Source organism: Suricata suricatta, chromosome 13 (genome assembly GCF_006229205.1).
Source record: "Suricata suricatta isolate VVHF042 chromosome 13, meerkat_22Aug2017_6uvM2_HiC, whole genome shotgun sequence".
NCBI classification, from domain to species: Eukaryota; Metazoa; Chordata; class Mammalia; order Carnivora; family Herpestidae; genus Suricata; species Suricata suricatta.
In genome coordinates, this window is record NC_043712.1 from 70,367,946 (window position 1) to 70,390,609 (window position 22,664).

The following is a 22,664-nucleotide window of genomic DNA, read 5'->3' on the forward strand; positions in this document are numbered from 1 at the left end:
CTCTGACACAGATTCCCAAAACGGAAAGAAAGAGAGAGAGATTCTCTATTAAATTTCCTCTTGGCCCTCTGCCTGATTCTCATTAAGCCCACCATGGTCACATGAGCCAGACGAAGGAACATGTAAAAGATCAGTTTTCATTTTCCAACTATGGAGAAGAAACATAGCATTACATTCTGTAACCAAATGTAATTAGGAAGATTACCACTTAAATGTAAAACTGAAGGTCAGTTTGTCACATCTTTATTAGTCATAGGAAGAAAAATGATTAAGCCTGCCTTCCATTAGGCTTGCTTTGATTTCTTTTTAGGTCCTGGGAACGTGAACTAGTGTTTGTTGTCAGGACTGCCAATGTTTAAACCTTCCGAGCAATGTTGGATTCAACAACTGAACACATTAAACAGCTAATGTATAACACACACTCTGTTCTCAGTCAAAAACCCACAGCAGCTCCTAAGACACTGTAAGCCAAAGCTTTTGTCATGAGACTATTGTAAACCTGTGATCAAAATCTTGTTTGAATTTTGTTTAAAGATTTCAGCAGGAGGACGCCCTTTTAGGATATGGGTTCTGGAAGTGTTTACATCAGAGGCATTTTATTAAAGTCCAAACCCCAGCCATGGCTGGGAATTCAGCACAGCTAATCACTTTAGCTCAGCTTGGAGTCAATACTCTTCTATGTTCTAACTAGCTTGCTAAATGGAGAATAAGTTTCCTGATGAAAGAGAACAAGAACAGGATGTGAATATGGGGGATTCTCGAGTTTTCCATAGGATGCTTTTGTCTTTCTCCTACCTCCCTCTTCTCTCTCTTGTTCTCTTCCAATTTCTGCCATCAGGTTGAGATACAGGTGCCCAGAAATAAATTTGCTTATGAAAAAAGTGGTCAGAACATTTATTCTTCAGGAAAAAAAAAGCAGAATGTTGGTAACAGTTGAAACTGGCTAAAAGATACCTGGAGGCTGCATTATCGTAATTTCCTACGTTTGTATGATCTTAAAAACTTCCGTAACAAAAATACTTTTTGATGCTCCCGTGGACAAAAATCAGTTTATCAAAGCAGCTAATGCTGGTAATGATACCTGAACAATAGAATTAATGGTATGTTTTCTATTTCTACTTAAAAAAAAACCAGTATGGGGAGCCTGGATGGCTCCGTCGGTTAAGCATCTAACTCTTGGTTTCAGTTCAGGTCATGATCTCATTATGAGTTTTAGCCCCTTCATCGGGCTCTCCGCTGTCAGCGTGGAGCCTACATTGGATCCTGTGTCTACCTCTCTGTCTCCTCCTCCCCTGCTAATGCGTGTGCTCGCTCTCTCTCTCTCTCTCTCTCTCTCGCTCTCTCTCCCTCTCTCTCTCTCTCTCTGTCTCACAAATCAATATGTCTGACTTCGGCTCAAGTCGTGATCTCACAGTTTATGAGGTTGAGCCCCACTTTGGGCTCTGTTGACAGCTTAGAGCCTAGATCTTGCTTTGAATTCTGTGACTCCCTCTCTCTCTTCCTGTCCCCTGCTCCTTCTCTGTCTCTGTCTCTAAAAAAAAAACATTGAAAAATAATATATAAATAAGCATTAAAAAAGAAAAGGAAAAAAACAGTACAGTTTCATGCTCCTTAATGTGTACTGTCAAAAGCCACAAGAAATTTTAATGTCAAAATGACTTAAAGATTTGGTAATCATATGCTATTCGGAGGGTAATTTGACTCCAAAAGTCTGCTTTAAAACTATTTCATATAGGTTACAAAGATTGTGTGTTTGGGGCGCCTGGGTGGCTCAGTCGGTTAAGCGTCCGGCTTCGACTGAGGTCATGATCTCACGGTTTGTGGGTTCGGACCCCACTTCGGGCTCTGTTTACCTTTTTAATTTTGTTTGTAACTTACAAGGTATTCCGATTATCCATCTATCACTGCCTAAAGAGTTACCCTGAAATTTAGTGACTTATAGCAACAACGATTTCATTTGCTCGTGAATCTGTAGATCAGGAATCTGGACAGCAAGCATGTCTTTGTTTCATGATATCTGGGGTCTTAGCTGGGATGATCTAACTGGCTAGGAATGAGTTAGACTGTTCCATTGGGCTTACAGGTCTGGGGCTCACTTCTTACTATTGGTGAAGTTTCTCAGCATTCCTTCTTGTGGCCTCACCACATACCTAAGTGGACATACTCACAGCACTGCATTTCTTACATGGCAGAGGGCTTCCCTAGAGAAAGAGAACAATGTCAGACTTGACAAAGGCTAGACCAAAAACTGGCATGAGTGATTTTTGCTGTATTCTATTGATCAAAGCCAATCTGGCCAGCCCAGATTTAAGAAGAGGGACACTTCCTCTTAATGGATAAATCAACTTGCCCAAACAGGGAGGCAAGGGACTGTTAGTGGTGATCTTTGAAGACTATCCATCATATATTGTTCACTCTACCTGGCTTTAAGGGCTTTATATTTGGGGTGCATTTTGGATTTTGAATCTTGAGCACATTGGAAAATACCATGTAAGTGGCAGCATATTCTTATATTTAGAAAGTAACTAAAAGGGCAAAGCAAATCTTTTGGGCAGTGAAATGATAAACATCTTTAGGTGATAAAGAATACCCTTCCTCACAAACTAAACAGAAATTACTAGTGTAGTAAAGACACAGAGTTCAACTTATACTACAATGCAGACAAAAGGAAAACTGTAATTTTAAAAATCAATCACTAATCTGGCTTGATTTTTGAATGCCTACTCACTGGTGAACAGGGGAAAAAATGTATTCAATATGCAATCTGGCTTAGAGCAACAATCTATAACCTGAGGCATCCACTAGTCAATGCTCAGGCTCTCCTTGCTCCTCTGTTGATCTTTCAAACAGCATCCGAATGCCTGGGAGAGAGGATGTCCCAGGTGCTCCCCCCAGCATTGAGGGAAAGGAACCTCTGGGCTTCTTCTGGTCTTTGGTTACTTGCCCTCGGGAAGGATCTCCCTTCTCTTGCCGGCAGTCATGCCTCCTCTTGGTCTCTGGGGGAGTCTGAGACTGATGTACTTGTGGTCCATTTTGCTGCCTTGGGAAATGCTCTGGACCGGGTTCCCTGAACAACCTGGCCTCCCCTAACTCCTGCTGGTTACAGATACTGACTCTGCCAAATTCTGCCTCTGGACCAGTGAACTGCACCCACTCCATCCCCTCCTGAGAGTCACCCCTCCTTGCACAGTGGACCCCGTTGCTTCCCATGGTCTTTTAGGGCAGCACTTACACCACTGGAGAACTAAAGGCTTCCAAGAGACTCTATCCTCAGATCCTCTCCACCTGATCATCCTCTGTGCAAAAGAGAGTTCCAGTAGCCTTGAGAGAATGCTATCCTACCCTAAGGCTCACTCACAATGGTGGCTCTTGCCTGGCGTCTGGGGAGACTTTCTACCACACGGATTGATAAGAATGAATTGGTATCTCTACACGGTTTGTGGAAGCAATGGGGTTTATACTGAACACCTGCTTTCCTATGAGAGTCTGGAACTTTGGTATATGCCAGGAAGAGGATGCCTTCATGATCAGTTCCCAGTAAAAACCTGGGGCACTGACTGTCTAATGAGCTTCCCAGAAGACATTTTATCCGTGTTGTCACAGTCACTGCTGGGGTGACTCAAGCATATGCTGTGTGACTCCACGGAGGACGCCTCTTGGAAGCTTGCATCTGGTTTCCTCCAGACTTTCTTAGACACCTTTGCCTTTGCCGATATTGCTTTGTATCTATTAAGACTACACGCTGAATCCTATGAGTCCTCCTAGGGAATTATCAGACCTGGGGGTGGTCTTGGGGACCCTGGTACATCCTCTGCCACCATGATGTACTTTGATAAGGTGACACCGCAGAATGCATGGGTCACCCTGCAAGATGGCTTTCCCCACACCCCAAACGAGCTAGAAAAATGTCTGGAAAAGGTAGAAATCAGGACCCACTTACCTTCACTCCTCTTTTTTCTCCCTCTCTCTTTTCTTCTTCGTACTATTCACCCAGTCTGAAAAGGGGGGACACATCACTTACACGCCCACTAGATCAAAAGTTGACCTTGGCCAGAGCAGGCTGTCATGGGCTAAAGAGGGGTCTTCTCTACTCTGGACTGGAAAAACTCCTTTCAGCTCAACATGCTGGCTTACAGGTTTTGTCTCACTGCCTACTGTTTGCATGTGGACGATCCTCTATCCTCTCTCTATAGTCCCTGTGCCACATGGATGCCTTGGGGAGGACAGGATTGAGAGCTTGCACTTGCAAAGGTAGAGGACTAAGGCATAATAATATATAATGTGATCCACATTATATGAGCTTAAACTTTGTAGCTGACTTCAGTGTGAACAAAAAACTGAAAAGTCTCTCCGTGCTCGCGTGTGCGAGCGTGCACGGCGTACGCGCGTGTGTGTGTGTGTGTGTACACAGACATCCCCACATGGATCCCCTCAGGTCAATGATATCCTATACATTTCTTCATGTATCCATATTTTTACTTCCTAATTTTCATCTTTTGTTTCTCAATTTGGGAGAAGAGATAAATTCACCTAATTGGAAGCAAACCCACAGGCCGTTTTTCCTGTGTAAAGCAGCTTTAAATAAAATATTCAATTTAAAACATCACTACAAGGGAATGTTTAGCGTTGTACATAATCCAATAAAAATGTTTTTAATACATTTCCCCAAAAGTAAATTTTCTAGGGGAGGTTAGAAATAATAACACACTGAGTCATCAATGTCACCTGGTCCAGAGGGTCTAAATGATGCGGGAGGCATGGACACCAAAAAAAGTGCACAGAAGTCAACTTATTAACCATGCATATGTTCCCCTGACGGCCAGCACATAGCCTTGTAATAATACCTCTCTTTCCCCCCCGAACCCCCGCCATCTTTACGGAGATATGATTGACATATAACATTGTGTAAGTATAAAGTGTACAATGCATTGATTTGATAAACTCATATATTGTGAAAGGTTAACACCATGGTGTTAGTTAACACCTGCATCATATCATGTAATTACTGTTTCTTTTTTGTGGTGAGAACGTTTCAGATCTACTCGAAGTGACATAATCCATTCTTCTAACTCACATTCAACTTACTCCTTCCCTTCCAAAACAACCTTCTCCCGTTTACCAAAATAAATAAGGAAATAAATAGCATTCGGGCAAGTGGGCATTATCTGATTTCCCACTGGCATTACTCCACCCTGAGTTGCACTAGCACACGAGGTGAAAAGGAGTTTGGCCCGGGCCTTTCAGAGAAAGGTGGTTGTCCCCATGTGGCACAGTCTGATTTTATTGTCAGTCCTCCTTTGTTTGGCATTAAGGGGAAATCCAAAAATAAATGAACTGGTTCAGAAACCCTGGATGAAAATAACGTTGAAAGGCCCCCTTTACCGCTGGCCGCGGTGCTGCAGAACTGAGCCCGGTGTCGCTGCCTCCCCCCATGTCTCCTTCTCTATGACAGCAGCTGGTCTGCCGCCAGTGCGTATTTAACATGAAACTCTTCGGGTACCACTGCAAAGCATCCAGCAAACACACCACCTCCAAACTTAGTCTTACATATGTAGCCAGAGACATGGATAAATATAGAGACCTAGAAATACACACAGAACTCCCGAGAACCGTGCTCTGGGCCAGAAACATATTGTGAATATGCAAATATCTCCATGTCTGGTACCGAAGCTTTGCCCTTTCGCACGTGCTTAACTCATCTTTCTCTCTTTCTCTCTCCATCATGCCTCCCCATCACCAGTATCTTCCCATCTGTTTATTTTTTTCCAAACTTCCAGTTAAAAAAATATGGTAGCGCCTCTTAAAGCTATGAAAAATATGGTGTCACAAACACCAGTGCCAGGTGTAACATATGATGAGGCTTCTGGGAGCTGGGGAACAAAATGTCTAAAGGAGGCTGCGTTCTAACTTTCTTACAAAGGTTACCGGAAATGGATTTTATCCATTTTGTCTGAACTCTGTTCGTTCCTGGTTAGGTTTCAGGTCTGCTTTGTACTTTAAAGAAAATTGTATAATCCAGGCCTTGTCATCAGCTCTCTTAATTTATTTCCCTGAAATGACAGGCCTGGCAGAGGCAGGCCTGCCTCTCAAATGTCTGGATTACAGTGTAGCTATGGAAACAGGAGTTAAAGTGCCCTGAATGTCAAGTTACACTGGTACTTTGCACATCGCGTCCTATATGGACGGCAGGTTATTTTACATGCTGACCAGTGCAACTGCGTTCTCTCCCTGGTTTCAAGAGGTGGTCACAGAGAAGGAGCTGTGCCCGAGAAGGAGCTGTGCCCGTATGAACCTTGGGATCTTCTCCAGGGGAAAGCGTGATGGTGGTGAATTTGCTGTATCCTCTGAAGATCGGATTCAAGTTCTCTGTTCTACCAAAAACTAAACTGAAATAAATTGATAATATAATATATATATTTAATATAAATTCAAATAAAAAATAAGAGAAAGGGAAATCTGAACACATCCCTTTCCCCCAACCCCCTGCCCATGGACTAATATTTCCTTCTCTGACCTAAAAAGGAGAAAAATGTGAAGAATGTTCTAAGAAAGGATCTTGCTCTAATTCATACACTTCCTCTAGAACTTTCATGAACATTTCTATTCTCAACATTAAAGATCCAGTGAATGTCAGCATCATTAGAGAGAAGTAGCTATTTTCAAAACCTTACCAAAACATGGCTCGCCATTAATCTGACATGCTCAGAAAGAATGAAGAGCAGAGAAACGGATAGTTCTGGAGTGGCCACAGTGTACTAGCCCAGAGACCAGACATGAGTTATTGTATTTCATTTCATCTTTACAAACAGCTCTGCAGGGGAGATATAATCCCTGTTTTATGGGAGAGGAAACTGAGATTCAGAGAGGTTAAGTAATATGCTCCAGGCTTCCAGGTTATATGTGCAACAGCCAGAATTCAATCTGAGGTTTGTCTACAAAGCTCACGTTCTTTCCACTGAATCAACCTAGACAGCAAGTTTAGGGCATGTGAGGCCAAACTGACATACCCTCTCCTGGGCTTACATCCCCTTCAGTTTATCTGGTTTCAAAAGACAAGGCATCACATCTCTGGTTGGGTCACAATAATTAGGTGTGGTTCCCTGACACTGAAGTCATGTTGGCCTGGCTCCAACTTTTATATTAGCATTACTCCACTGAAATTTTATCCAATCCATGATGAGTTATTAAAGCAGAGTCTAATTCAAATGGATGTAGAGAAACCCTATGCTTTCAAACAAGAGTGGCATAAAATATAATGGATCCTTTATGATCCTTTTATAAATAATTATAATTTTTGGTGCATCACTGGCCTCATGATAGGCAAAAAAATAAAAAATAAAAAAACAAAAACCAAAAAACCAATAAAAACAACAACAACGATAACAAAGTAAAAACAGGAGATGGAGCAGGAACACTCCTAAGCTCACCTCCCTGCAAAATAAGAAAAAAAGTTTTTTATTGCTTTTAAAGGAGTATGATGGAATATGTTTTTATCTGACTTAATGTGGTTATTTCTATGTGCAACGTGAAGGCAAAGCTAAGTGATTATAGGTCAATGTCTATACTTGGAATCTCATAACCGATGAGAAAAGAGCCTCAAAAAAACTGAACTCAAAAGAATAGGGAAACACATTGCAAATTGGCTCCTGGAACGAACTAGTAGCAATGAAAGAAGTTATAGTGAACTCTGCTTTACTTCTAGAGCCATTCTTATAGGTTTTTTTTTTTAATCTGTACTAATGGATGGATGTAAAGCAACATTACCACTAATGCGTTTGGCTTCGAGTTACAATATTCAAATTGCATCTTTCAGTCCTGAGGGATCGTGGCCACAATCCGGGCAATATGAATCCAGTTCAAAGACGCACCTCTCGCTCTTCAGTGAGACCCATCTACTCTCTCCCTGGAATAGGGATGGCTCCGAAAAGCTTAGCCAGTGAGCCTGAAAGAGTGGTGTCGGGGCGCCTGGGTGGCTCAGCCAGTTAAGCATCCGGCTTTAGTCATGATCTTGTGGTTCATGGGTTCAAGCCCCGTGTTGGGCTCTGTGCTGACAGTTAGCTCAGAGCCTGGAGCCTGCTTCAGATTCTGTATCTCCCTCTCTCTCTGACCCTCCCCTGCTTGTGCTGTCTCTCTCTGTCTCTCAAAAATAAAAAAATAATAAATAAAAATAAAGTAGTGCTGATCAGAAGAAGAGAATACGTACCTCAGTTCTCTGCAAAGGGAGTGTCCTTCAGCATAGAGCTAGTTTATATTGACTGGGAGGTCGGGGGACAGGGGGACACTGAAGGATCCCATGTGTTCTATAGGAGAGATGGAATTTCATGTAATGACATGGTTGGTGCAAAGGATCACTGTCTTTCCCTGCGAGGTCATGCTGGGCTCTGCTTTATAGAACAGGAGCTTGGTGGCCCAAGAGGAGAATTTTTGCTCTTCTCAGAACACCCGACATCATCCAAACCACATTCTGACACATAGAAGGAGGGAACTAATACTCTGTATATGAATTATGCTTTTGAACATCTATAATGCCATGGAAGATTGGACCCTTTATTTTCATTATTCAGGATCCCAGAGTAAGTAAGTGGTGATATCAAGATTTCAACTCAGAGATACCTGCTGCTTCCGTGCCTCCTACTTGCTCTGAAACCATGTGGATTGCCTGTTCTTTGCTTGAGCTGTGGTCATTCTAAGCCCGTCCTTGAGTGTTGACTCGGCCAAATGCATGAATGAGCCCAGATTCTAAGTCCACAGTTCTCAGAATTAGCAGAACTCTACAGTCAGTGACTCCTCTTCTACACATCCTCACTATTTTCTATCATTCACCAACTAGAACTCTGTCCCATCTTCAGATCCAATTTCTTTTTCATTTTGCCTCTGCTTTGGAATAACCCTTTTACACTTATTTGGGAAACAGCAATCTTGAGGAGGGCAAGCAACAACAATTTTTTTTTTTAATTTCAAGCTCTAGGATTTATTTGTAGGCATCTATTCACTCAACATTAATTGAACACTTACTATGTGCTTAGTATGTTCAATGCTATAGAATGCAAATGTTTTCAATTAGTTCATAAGTTTAATGATAGAGGTATGAACAGAATGTTTTAAGGACAGGAAACAGGGCAGACAACTCAACATGTGAAGATGGGGAAAGGTGGTTGAAGGTATCAGAGAAGGCTTTTTAGGGGAGGTTACATGTAATTCAAAATTAGACATTCTCTACCTTGGCAAATTATTGCATGGACCATGTTCATGATTCAGGGTTGATTCCATGTGTGTCTCCGTGTGTAAGTTTTCCAACATTTGTGCCAGGCTATACTGTACTATCGTCTTGGGAAAGAAAAAGTATTCTGAGGTTGGATTTTTTCTCAGCAGTGTCAAATTTATGGGAAACTTTAAGACTTATTTGGAACATCCTAAGCATGCCTCCTGTGTGGGCCCACCTCTCCCTGGCTGGAGCAGCTGTCTGCTTCACTTGCTCCAAACTCACATGGTGCCCCAGGGGGACAAACTTCTACTTCCTGCCAGTTTTCCTCCAAGAACAATCAAGTAGGTTTAAATCAGGCAAGGCAACAGGAATTCACCACTGACCAAAGTCAGTCAGAGAAAGAATAGGTGAGCTTCATGCCCAGGAGCTTTCTTAGTCGCAGTGAGAAATCTTTTATACATAACTCCATCTCTTTCCCCCAGGCCTAACTGAGAGGCACAAAACTTTCCAAAACCCCTCTCCGGACAATGCCCCATTGTGGAGGTAACAAGACCCCACTTGGCTGCACCTGCAATTAGCATTTGCTCATGTGGTGTGGTTTTGTCTCATCCTAATGGCTTTTTCACAAAGCATGGCCCCAGTGTCCAGGCAGCTAGAAGAGACACAGTGTGGCATATAATGTGCTCTCTGCTCAATTTGGTCAAATCCCAAGTGAGTTCTTGGCTCACCTCACTCTGTGGCTAACAAGAATGTATAAAAGAGTTTTCCCTCCATGTTTTGTCTATTTCCCCAAAGGTCATGGTGACTGCCACATGCTGCCCTAGAGGGACTGGTTTTCCACATTCCATTGGCTTCATTATCCTGAAGCATTTCCCCTCCTTCCGTACGACAGACACCCGCCCCATCGGTACAAGCCAGTCAACATATGTAGGTGCCCACATATCAGTAAGGGGAAAGCAGGCTGTAAATATGCATAATACTAGATAGATCATGACAAACCTATTTATAATTATAAGCCCCTTGCCATTGGGTACTGGAAAATCAGTATCTAGAATAAATTTTCATTCAACCCACTGATACAAGTAATTGGTGTATGTGCAAAACCTGTATTTTTTTTCATATTTCTTATGAAAACAAGTATCTTGTGATACTCCAGATAGCATGTAAATGCATATGCACCACCCTCTCTTTGTTAGTCATAAAGGTAATGTGCTCTAGAATGATTTTAACTGCCTGAGGATGTGAGTGCTGAACTAAAGATGATTTTAAACCTGGCCAGGACATAGAAGTATTACATTTCAGTCCCTGGATTCTTTTTCATATTTTGAATTGACTACACTTGATTTACTGGTCTGACTTGCCGAGTGCTTTCTATTTATCCCCTACCCTCCAATCCCCCTACGGAGCTACTGTACACACCGTGTCCTTTAAACAGAGAAATGCTCTGCTGTCCTGGTCAAATGGAAAGCTGCACTGCACACTTCGGATGGCTGAAGTTTTCTCTGAAATGAAATCTCGGAGCCATAACTCAGTTTCTCTGGCAGCAAACCATAGAGGCCATTTATCAGGCTGTGGCAGACATTTATCTCCTCAAATACACCAAGGCAGATGGAAATAGCATCTAGCCTCCTGTCAGAATAAATAACCCAATATTGCCCACCACCCATGAAAAGACCCAAACAGATCCGTGGCCATAGCTCAGCTAGAGACAAACCCAACCAGTCAGCTACAAACATGGGTCCCCACTTCCTCCGTGGGCGTTGACGTGCTCCTTCCACGATGGGCTGACATTCTAGGACCAAGATCTGCTGGCTTCTGGGCCTTGCGTTTTGTTTTTCTTTTTCAATTTATTTTTATTTTTTTTAGTGTTTCTTTAATTTTGAGAGGGAAAGAGACAGAGTGTAAGGGGGGGGAGGGGCAGAGAGAGAGGGAGACACAGAATCCAAAGCAGGCTTCTGGCACCGAGCTGTCAGCACAGAGCCTGACATGGGGCTCGAACTCACGAACCTTGAGATAATAACCTGAACTAAGTCCGACACTCAACTGACTGAGCCACTTAGGCGCCCCACTGGACTTTGTTTTGACCTAGTTAGTAAGAAGTTCAAAATGAATATGTTATTTAGTACGGTAAAGTTCCAATCTTGCCCTCCTTTGATTTTATTAGAAAAAGGACTTTTTCCATTTTCCAAACTATATACACACATTTAAAAATTACCTCTGCCAAAGAATAATTTGAGACAAGCTTTTCCCCCTTTAAAAGCAAATCACTCTCATGTGCTTAAAAATGGTTAAAATGTTAAAGTTTATGTTATGTGTACCTTACCACAATTCAAAGCATTTTTAAAAATTTTTTAATGTTTACTCATTCTTTTTTTGAGAGAGACAAAGAGAGAGAGTAATCTGAGGAGGAGCAAAGAGAGAGGGAGAGAAAATCCCAAGCAGGCTCCCCAGTGCCAACAAAGAGCCTGATGTGAGGCTCGAACTCACAAATCGTAAGATCATGACCTGAGCTGAAACCAAGAGTCTGATTCTGAACTGACTGAGCCACAGAGCAATATTTTTAAGTAAAAAAAAAAAAAAAAAAAAAGTAAAATACAGTCTTAAACGAAATAATGAAAATAACAGATTTTAAAATACAGTCCTTTCTTGATTGTATCATTTGTAGTACATCTAAGTTCTCGGAAGACAGGCACAGTGGTAAACTAGCATTTTTCCCCTGTAATGCTGGCCTTATGTTAGAATTGTGCATTAAATTTCTGAGATACTCAAAGCCACTTAGTGATACTTTAATTTATGGAATTTATAAACATAGCCAATTCCAGACACTGAAAAGACTAAATGAAGCCTAAAGAGCCTAACCTAGAATTTCTAGCCAGCCCTTCCTCCCTGCAGTCCCAAAGACGATTTTGATCCAAACTTTGCATCTTTTTATTGTTTTTTTAAATGAGAAAATACTCATTAAACCACTTGTTCATAAGAAAAATCTCTGATTTTAAATTTGAAGTTACACAAAACGAAAGCATTTTTTAATAAAAATATGAATTTTTCCCCAAAGTTCCCTCTACTCTTTTTTAAATGTGTTTTTTGCTTTTGTTTTTATTTTGTTTTGTTTTTTGAGAGAGAGACAGAGAGACAGACCACAAGCGGGGAAGGGGCAGAGAGAGGGAGACATAGAATCCGAAGTAGATGGTCAGCACAGAGCCTGACCTGGGGCTCAAACCCATGAACCGTGAGATAATGACCTGAGCGGAAGTTGGACACTCAACTGACCGAGCCACCTAGGCGCCCCCCACCAACCCTTTTTCAAGGTTCTTGAGAGATTATTAAATCTTCAAAGAGAGGTGATAACACACAGCCTCTGTGATGCCACCTTCCATGGCACACTGCCATGTCCTTAGTAGGTGTTGCGTAAGGCATACTGGAATGATTGGAACTGGCAGGACATTGAACATTCTCGAAAAAAATATTTGCCAGATGACAAAAACATAAGCATTGTCCTTAGATGTATCAGTGTCCATTAAATAGCCAAATGCTGCCCCTGAAAAATGAATCATTCAGAAAGATGGCCAGAGGGTTTAGCCTGGTCTAGGCTCCGATAACTGGCCAATGGGAGACAACTTTTTACATTTGGGTCAAGCCACATTTGAGCATCTCACTCTACAGCTATGTTTATTAACATTCTAACGGTCATACTCTCACACCCCCACACCCTTGCACAAGCTGTCCTAACCACATAGAGTATTCTCAACATTGCCACCTGGCAAATGACAGCACAGAATCTAACACAGACTCAATGGTCTGTGAGGTTTTCCGTAACACTGATTGGCAAGACTCAGGGCACCTCTTCTTCGTCTCCCGATGGCTTCTGTGTGTGTCCCAACTAGGCACCTCCCCTCATGTTACATCTTTTGTGGACATGTTTTTGCACCCCCTCTAGATTATGTAGGTTATATAGTACCTACAGCGTGGAGAGTCTATTCCTTGCTTACCTTTATATCCAGGACACAAGGGAGGAAGGCAGAAGAAACAAAGGAAAGAAAAAGGGAGGGAGGAAAATAAGTACACATACTAGTGTTGAACAAAAGCGGACCATTCATTCATTCACTCATTCACTCATTCTTTCACTCACTCAAGAGACTGGGGTTTTAAGATAGTGCTCAGAGGAGTTAAAAGAAAATGCAAGCTGTTGTCTTAAACCAAAAGATAAGCTAAATCAGTGAATCACGGATTCAAAGGTCAAAATCAAGCAAAAATCCCAGAAACCCAGAAGGCAGTAAAGTTAAGACGCATGAGGCAGGACTGGAGTGAGAGTTCACAAGTCAGGGCATTCAGCCCAGCAGTCACTGCCTTCTTCATATGGGGCCTGTGTGCTTTTCAGTTTTCTGCAGCTCCTACCGCTCCCAATGCTTCATCTAGCTAGATTCATTCAATAATAGTACCATTCTAAACTCTGTAGGTGCTTGGGTGTTAGACCTATGATCTAAGGGACCCGCTTAACAAATGATTTTTTGGAACTCGTCCAATCCACTGGCTTGGGTGCCAAGAATTTAGACCCTTATAAAAGAAAAATATTTTATTACTGACAGTGTTTTTTAACCATGAAGCCATAAGGCCTTTGGTAATATCTCTAGCTTCGTTCATCAAACCAGATATTCTAACAGTCGCTTGAGGGCAAGGAGTGCTTGATGACAAATGACTAGCAAAATACATAAACACGCAGACACAGGCACAGACCACTGCTGCCGCCCCCACCCCCACTACTATGAGAACAACAGGAACAAATGATACTATACAGGCCCTTTCCCCTCCTGACAGTGATTTTTTTTTACTTTACTCCCCACCCCCAAAGAAAATGTTATAATTCTCTATGAGAGAATTATACTGTACAATACCAGCAATGGCCTTTTCTTAGCTCTGTTCGAATAAGACCTGCGATTCCATCATTCAACACAAAAATACACCTGCTATCACAGGAGAGTTGTTCATTTTCAAGCAAAGCTGAAAACTGGTTGTGTTTAGTTCATGATTTTTTTTAAATGACGCTGTGCGTATTTTTGCCTCCTTGAGAGGCAGGGCTGGATGAGATAGCAGGGAGCAGGAAGTCCTTGAAATCAATTGGCTTTATGAAAACGAAGGGTCTAAGACATTCTTCATTTGCTCTAACCATAATCCGTTGGACTTGCGTTTTGTGCTCTATCAAATCAAACCTTCCCTGAGGAAAACCTGATTCTTTTAGGCCCGGTCTGTGCTCTGAAAGCGCAAGCCACATGGCCTACTTCAATAAGTCCCCATTACCGCCAACTGCGTTGGCTTCGGGGCCAAATCCCAAGGGCTCGCAAGATGGATCATTCAATCATCTGAGCACTCAATCCCGAGAGCTTGCAGATCTGGCCTCCCCTTGGCTGCACTGGCAGGGCGGGTGTGGACCTGGGCAAGAGGCTACAACACAGAACCTCGTCTTTCAAAGGCCTCCCCGCAGATCCTTGGCGAGGGCGGCGGGAAAGGTGTGAAAACAGAAGCCGGGGCTGGGGTAGGAGGCTGGGAAATTCCATCCTAAACAGGTTTCACTTAAAAAAAGAAACTGGTTACTTGACCCTTTGCAAAAACCTCACGCCCCATGGTTCCCTTCGGGAAACTCCAGCCTCTCAACTATGTTGTCACACACTGAACCCAGACCCAGGGTGTTAAGTATCACTGGCTGTGGGACAGCGAAATGTCATCATTCCCTCCTCCTGGCTGGTGCCTTTAAATAGCTCCTCTTATTTACGGGTGTACATAGTGTTAATGTCCTTCAGTTGCTCCATTTCCAAGGGTGGAGAAGCAGTTGCTAAGCATTTCTAAATGACAGCCCCAGGGTTCATTAAAAATATGGCAAACATTTGCTAAGCTCATTAAGTGCAATTTTTGTGTGTGTGTATCAGATTCCTCCTCTGCATGTTCTGCGTGACCAAACATCTATTAACCCTAATCCCATTGATGAGTCTGATACATTCAAACCGGCAATTAGACAAAACAAAAGGGATATTTATGGAGAGACTCCTAAATGGGCTTTCATATTGGTCTAAGCTGTTTGAAAACGACAATTTAATTCCCCTCTGTTAATCCCTTGCTTCCAGAGCACTCTCTTTGTTTGATTATAGGCTGTCAGATTTAGGGATTTTGATTGAATCAAAATTTGAGGCAAACTAGAAACACATAATAATTACGCCAGTTAAGCACCGTTGCTGCCTTGTATAAGCAAACGAAGTGTTCTACAAATGAAGGCTCCTCAGCACAAAAGGTTTCTAAAATGTGCTGCTTGTACAATTAGAAGCCATAGAATATGAATTAGGCGGTTGTTTCTCTGGATCCTTTCGAAAATCCTCCAGTTGATGGCTTTGGTGGTAAAATATCACGCTCGAAATCTGTTGACGAGGCAAAAATATTTTAAGACAGGCTCTCTCTGCTCTTCTTCCCCTCCACTCCTTTGCCTCCCGCCCCAACCACAGCTGTGGACTCGTCTGACCTGCAGTGGTTAATCTGAGCACCAGCTCTCAGTTGACCATTTCAGCTTTCCATTAACTCAGGGCCACCGTGGTGTTATTATTAGAGTCGGAAAGGATTCTGCATCACTTACATGGTGTAAAGCTGGACAAATAAACAAGTACTGACTATGGATGTCTCCCAACCACACTGGGCCTCAATTTTTGAATGCGCTCTTTCAAATAGCAAAATGACCCTTCTCTAGCTTGTAAAACCTCTCTTTGTTTTCCCTCAAAGAGAAGGAAACTCACTCAGAGGAGTGGACTTTTGACAGAGTTCCCCAGCAGTAACATCATTTTCAAGTGGCTCTTGACCAGCTGAGCTTTTTCAAAGTGTAACTTTTATAGCCACAAAGGATCATGTCTTATTTGGGTTCATTAAATTTCCTCTTACTCTGCAAAGGGCTGACCAAAGTCGCAGCTGCCGAGAAAGAGAAGCCAACCCTTCATCATTCTTCAAGTCGATTCAGCCCTGGTCAAGTCTCTATGTGAAAGCCCTACGCAGATTTAGACCTCATAATTTAGTCTCTGTTGGAAAGGGTGGGGGGGAAAAAAAAAGAATCTCCTTGTTCTGGTTAGAAATAGATCTCCTTTAGCTACCGGCAAAGTTCTGGTGTCGCCAATGTTAGCATGGCATTAAGATACAAGTTGACTTACGAAATTGCTGCCTGACTGAGGCAAGGGTGCTGGGGCTCACAGTGAGAAATTTTATCTAGGAAGCAAAAAGAAAACAAATGTAAGTTCAATAAAAGCCAGACTGTCAACCATGATCATCCCCAACATCTTCTGCTCTCTCCCCCAGAGAACTACATTTCCCAGAATCCACTGCCACAAGGATTATGGGTCAGATGCTTCTAAGGAAAAGTTCCCATTCAGTGTTTGGAAAGCAGGGAGAAGACCCCACTTTTCTTCAGTAGCAACTGAGGTCTGGTGACTTGCAAGTCTCTGAATCCTGTTGAAAAATCATTTGTGACCACCATGGTTTCCCTCTGCTTCCTGTACTTTCAGATTTCTTGGGCACCAACAATTCCCTCCTAACCTTGGCTCCCAGACTTTGTCATAGATAAGCAAATCTCTAATTTCCTGTATTAATATACTCTCTGCTCCAAATACCTGGCCAGACTTGGACTGATAAGATAATAGATGTCCAGAGCTAAGAAAGAGAGCTGAGTCGACTGAGGCCAGACCACCTTGTGAAGGATGGGATCTGAAACTTAGTGTGGGGAGCCTCTTATCTCATTCAGCCATGTAAGCATCCTTGCAACAGATCCTTCCTGAGTGCCTCCAATATCCTAAACCCTCTGGTAGAAACTAGTAATAAAGAAATACACTTCCTAACCCATAGCTATTATAGTATAAAAGTAGGTGGGAAGGGGGAGGTGGAGAGGTACAGCTGCCATTTACGGGGAGAGTGACAAGTAAAGAATAAGAGGAGGAATGTAATTTAGGGGGGACAAAAAGGTAGCTAGGAACCAAACAGACCTGAGCTGTTATCTTAGCTCCATCATTTCCTAACCATTTGGCCTTGAAGCAATCAAATCACTTTATTCTCTGAGTGCCTGCTTCCTGGTTCTTCTCTTCAGGATGATTATGAATTTAGACACAATACGGTTAAAGCACCCCGCATAATAACTGAAGCATAGGCACCTCTCAGCAAGTGATGTTTGCACCTTTTCCTCCCACTATGTGCTAAGCTTCCTAAGGGCAGCTACCATGTTTTAATGTCTTGGAATCCCAAGTATATACCTAGCACAGTGTCTTAAGTCTCAAATGTGTTCAATAACTCATAAATGGGATGATAAAATAAATGAATATATGAATATACTGTGTGATACATAATGTATGCTTGGTAATTGAGCTATCCATGTTATAATAAAATATAATACTAGAGATAAATAGTAAGTCCAGTGGGAGCAAAGAGGACTGAAGTCTTGGGGGTAGCAGAGAGGGAAGGGGGCATCTGAGCTGAGGCCGGAAGGATGGGAAGGAACAAAGTTCTTTCATTTGGACATGATGATGGAACATCAATACAGCTGGTTGAAAATGTGCTCTGGGCCCTCTTGCTCAGGCATCTTCGGACCTGTCTTTCTGGATGAAGACTTTTGGGATGACTGAGCCTTCCCATCCGGGACAAGGGAAGCCCCCATTGACCTGTTCACTACCAGCCCTGTGATTCTATGAGCTCTAGGGTTGGGAAACCCACACATCACACAAGTATGCCCCGTGAGTGACGCAGGCTCTCATTTCTGCTTGAGGAAATGAATTCAGAAAGAAAATGATAATCTACAGGGAGTAACACCCACACAGTTATCACTCAAATGATCCCAAAAGGCTCTGAATCTGATTGGAGCAGTGCTTCCTAAACTTCCTTTCAAGGGGCTTCTTTGTCATCTTAGTAATTATGAAAGACTTTTATAGTCTAATTAAATATGTTCAATCCCCGTTTAATTTTATACTTATTATAAAACTGTGCCCATTGTTTCTCTTTCTCTAATTTTTTTTTCTTTTCTTTTTTCCTTTTTCTTTTACGTGTGCTCACAGAGCTCCCCACCCCACCCCGTGTTCACCCACATCATGTCTTCAGATGGTTAGAATCTTCTTCCTTGTCATTTGCCTTTTGCTTAAATGACACCTTCTCAGGGACAGGTGATAACACCAGTCCAAAGGAACCTTCGAGTCAACTACTCCAATGTCTCCCTCCTTTATTTCTCTGCATAACAATTATCACTATCTGAAAAGATCTTATTTTGTATATTTCTATAGTTGATGTTTATCTTGCCCAACCTCGATTTCAAGTCCCACGAAAGGCGGATCTTTCCTGTCTTATTTCCTGATGCATGCATTCCCCAAAATGTCTAGGATATAGTAGGCACCTCATTAATGTTTGTTTTGTCATTAAAGATTAACATAACACATTGCAGAAGCCTTTCCTGAGAGGAAATGAGGAGAATGGTATTAAAAAAAAGACAGAAAAAAAAGTTGTACAAATGAAGATTTATCTCTCTTACTTTATAGTTTGCCATAGAACTACGTCAACATAGCTATTCATATGGGTAGATGATCATACCTACAAATTCACAAGAATGGTTCATTTTGTCAGCTTTTTAATTGAGATTTATTGTTCTAGACATTGTGTCAGGCATTGAAAACCTCGAAATGGATGCTACATTATTTATACGTTTAAGGAAGTGGGGAGAACGACAGTCTGGAAAGTGCTTTGATGGAACTATGTGCAAATTATTCTGAGCAGAAGAAGGACTGGCTAAGTCTTGCCTGGAAGAATTGCAGAAACAGCATCAACATATGGTTTGGGTTTCTAGAGATAAAAGGACATTTTAGACTCTAAGAAGAAAGGAAAGTTCAGTCTAGGTAGAGGGGCAAGAACGTGTGCCATAGAGTAAAATTGTAAGATGTGCTGCTTTTATAATCAGGGGGAAAGTGAATACTTCCCACCATGTGGGAAGTAAGAGAGGGAATAAGAGAGAAAGACCTTGGGAGATCGATCTGTGAAGGGCCATCACTGTCCAACTATAAGATCTGGGCAGTCCTTCGGCCACCAAGGGGTTATGGAGAGGTTTCAAGGGGAATGGTGACAAAAATCACCATGTTTTAGAAAGGCAAGAGGAGGCCTTGTGGAGAACGCTTGCTCAGTAGCTGTGCAAGGAGACCCAACCCTACTGCATGGATACAAACCAGAGATGATCAAGGTGGTGCCCTAGGATGGAGGAAATCAGTAAGAGGTAGTCGTGATGACACTCACTAATTAGATGTGTGTGATGAGGAAGGGAGAGAAATTAGGGACGAACAGGGAAACTGTCCCAGGGATCGTGGCAGAAACAGACTAGGAACACAGGAGACAAACAGCTTTGAAGAGAATTCTCTCAAGTAGCTCATCTGGTTGAATGCAGGACTCATTCCAGCAGCCCTGGCATTTTATTGGCTGTTAAAGACCTCCAAGCCTTAGCCAGTGGGTATTTAAAGGCTGAGATAAAAAGCATCATGACAGGCCAGCAAGGTAGGTACTTTTAAGACAGGGTGCCTGTCCCAGCATCCCAGCCAGTCACCCACAAAAACCCCTGCCTTCATTAACTGAGACTGGGCCAAACCCACTGCTAGCCACCACTAATGCCCCCCCTCACCCGCACCCCCATTGTTGTTGCAATCCATCTAACGTAATGAGACCACTTTGCGATTCCATTATGATTCCCTCTCAAGTTTAAAAGCTGCAGTCAAACCGTGATGAGAGAAAGGCATTAGGGAAGTGTGGTGACATCCTTTGGAGTTCCGCGGGCCTCCCTGGCAGCCCTTCTGAGCGTACCTCACAGAGGGTATTTGCCAGCCTCTTTCTCCAAGAGCATTAGTAAAAATCTATAGCTCCCGGTTGGATACCAAATGCAGCTGCCACATCCTGTGTGGCACCAACAAAGTGCTTCACAGGGACAGACAGCTTTCTGAGGCTGCTTTATTTCTTGTCAGCCATTCAAACCTCACTCCAACAGAAATCTTTTGTATTTCAGCTAGTGGCCACAAAACCAAAATGTGTCTTCTGGTCAAATGTGCCTTTTATATGTCATACCACGTTTCTTTTCCTCCCTCGTGGTTTTTTTTTTCTTTTTTTTCGGTAAGATGGAAAAAATGCAGTTGGCTTTTCCTGATGCCGCTTTCATTACGGTCATAAACATCCTAACAGAAGCATATCTGTTCCCATTGAGGCTTCTTGTGCCCAGAGAAATGCCATTCACAATTCAATAACTGTATTTGCCTTATTGCTTTGGAATAGAGGCTGCCTCAGTTTAAATTTTCTGTGAGGCCACTGACACATTGTCGAGGCTTGATTAGTAAAAATGAACCAATAAATCCCTTCTTTGGTTCAACAATGCGTTCTATAGTCTAGTTCTCAAGTCGTCTGGGTAATGTCTGTATGGTTTTGAAAGAAGAGCCCAGAGCATTCTTCTTTAGCTCAGCACTTTCTCCAGCCATCATATGAAACTGAAGGTTATGGGTTTCCAGATCAAAGCTCTGAATTGGCATGAAGCCTAGCTAATTACTCTGCTGGCACTGAGCCTCTTGGGAGATCAGATAGGCCTTCCTCACCTTCAATACCGCTAAGAAATGGGGAATTATATACTGGATAAGGAACTCAGAGGAATCATTCACTGCAGACAGAGTTCAACAGAAGTTTCTGTTGGAAGACAAGACCCCTTGGCATCATATCTGAGACTCATGAATGACAAAGCAGATGTGAAACACCGTTGGGGGCAAGTGGACTGAGAAAGACCTGAGGGACCTTTCCCATAATGCTAAACCTCCCTGAGAGGGTGTAGTCCAGCGGAAGGAGAAACCTTCCTCCAGCCAGAAAACTAGCAGATCTAACTAGGCCGAACGTTCGTGTTTGTGCTCTAATACTCCTTTAACAGTGATTTTTAAGAGCAAATCTCTAAATCCCTTGGCTATTCCTTAAAGAAAAACCTCCCAACAGTTAATAAAACAAATATCTGTTCACATTCTTTGATCAAGGATCAATGCATTTTCTTAAGTGCTAGGAAATCTCAAAAAATCAACAAGCAAGGGTCTCTCCCCATTATAGTTTCTCCTCCCATTAGTCTGAGGAGACAGACTGCCACATAATTATAAAAATGCATACAGAGGTTGTTGAAGGAAAAGAGATGGTAAAAATGTACAAAGACTGAACAGACCTAGTTGTCACGAGAGAGAGAAGATTTGATTTGAGTCTTGACCAGATAATCTGAACTTGAACTGACAAGGTAGGAATGGAAGAAAATTATACATGGAAGAGACACCAAAATTTGATGGAAATATTTAAGAAAGTTGAGGGCATGTTGAAGGAGTCGCAAGGAGAACTGACTTTTAGAATGCATGGTGAGCCCTGTGGAGGAGTACGAAATGAGAATAGCAAGAATGGCCAGATTTCAAGTCTGAGAATGTGGGAATTTCTTCTGTATGCATATGTAAGGAACTACTGACTTGCTTTGGGGAAGGAAAATGTTGGCCAGATCTCGGCTGCAAGGTGATGTTGGGAAGCAGTGTATATTTTGGACTGGAGGAGGGAGGTGCCAGAAATAGTCTGGTTATAAGGGTATTATGAATTCCAGACAAGATGTAAGGCAAATCTGATAATAACAAGAGAGAATTGGTCAAGGATGTGTGCAGTAGGCTAAATAATGGCCTTCCAGGGATGTTCACAACCAAATCCCCAGAACTTGTGTATATATTTCCTTACATAGCAAATGGGACTTTGCAGATGCGATTACGGAACTCAGATCAGGAGATTACCCAGAATTGTAAGGGTAGGTTCAATGTAATCACAAGAGTCCCTTATGTGAGAGAGGTAGAAGGATCAGAGTCAGAGAGAGAACATGTAAGGATGGATGCAGAGATCAGACAGAGGATAAAATGCTACCCAGGTAGCTCTACAGGTAGTGCAAGGAGCCATGAACCAAACCAATGCAGGTATCCCCTAAAAGGTAGAAAAAACAAAGAGGCAGATTCTCCCCTACAGCTTCCCAAAGAAATGCACTTGCTGATGGCTTGATTTTAGCCCAAAAGATTTTGGGAAGCCTCTGAGCTCTAGAACTATAGGATGACAAATCTGTGTTGTTTTTAAGCCACGTTTGTTGTCATTTGTTTTGGTGGCAATGGGAAGCTAATACAATGTGAGACACAGGTAGTATTGGTATTATTTATTAACAGATTGCATCTGTCAAATAAGAAGAATAAAAAGCTCAACATGGCTTAGTCAAATCATTGGTAAAATTAATTAACCATTAACAAAAAGACAAATTTGGCAGAGGGGAGTATGATGAAAGACAATGAGATTCAAATGAAAGAAGATAGAAAGAAGAGATCTTAGAACAGAACCTTGGAGAACCCTACATCAGTCCTTTAGCATGAGGATGACCGAGGTCCCAAACGAGGAA